The sequence below is a fragment of the Penaeus monodon genome, chromosome 25 (genome assembly GCF_015228065.2).
Source record: "Penaeus monodon isolate SGIC_2016 chromosome 25, NSTDA_Pmon_1, whole genome shotgun sequence".
In the NCBI taxonomy this organism is placed as follows: Eukaryota; Metazoa; Arthropoda; class Malacostraca; order Decapoda; family Penaeidae; genus Penaeus; species Penaeus monodon.
In genome coordinates, this window is record NC_051410.1 from 19,193,017 (window position 1) to 19,193,269 (window position 253).

The 253-nt window shown below is 28.9% G+C and overlaps 1 protein-coding gene across 1 annotated transcript in view; it reads right to left on the reverse strand.

Annotated features, from left to right (window-relative positions):
* LOC119589104 overlaps nucleotides 1-253 on the reverse strand; it is a 16,188-nt gene that overhangs the window by 6,110 nt on the left and 9,825 nt on the right. The window lies entirely within an intron of this gene.

Consider the following 253-nt stretch of genomic DNA (forward strand, 5'->3'; position numbering starts at 1 on the left):
TCCTTAACCACACACGAAACAGAGAGAAAAAGTAAACATTAACAAGGAACAGCATTTATCAAAGCAGATTAGATTCACACTTTTGATGCATTCCAAAATTCTCATGAAAATAAAATTCCATCGCAGAATCCAACTCAAAATTATGATTAAGAGACGACAAATGTTCACTTTTTTTTTTTTTTTTGAGTGTCTGATATATTTACAACTAAAACTACTATTTTTATAAGTATATTTCTCAACACTTAAACGAACG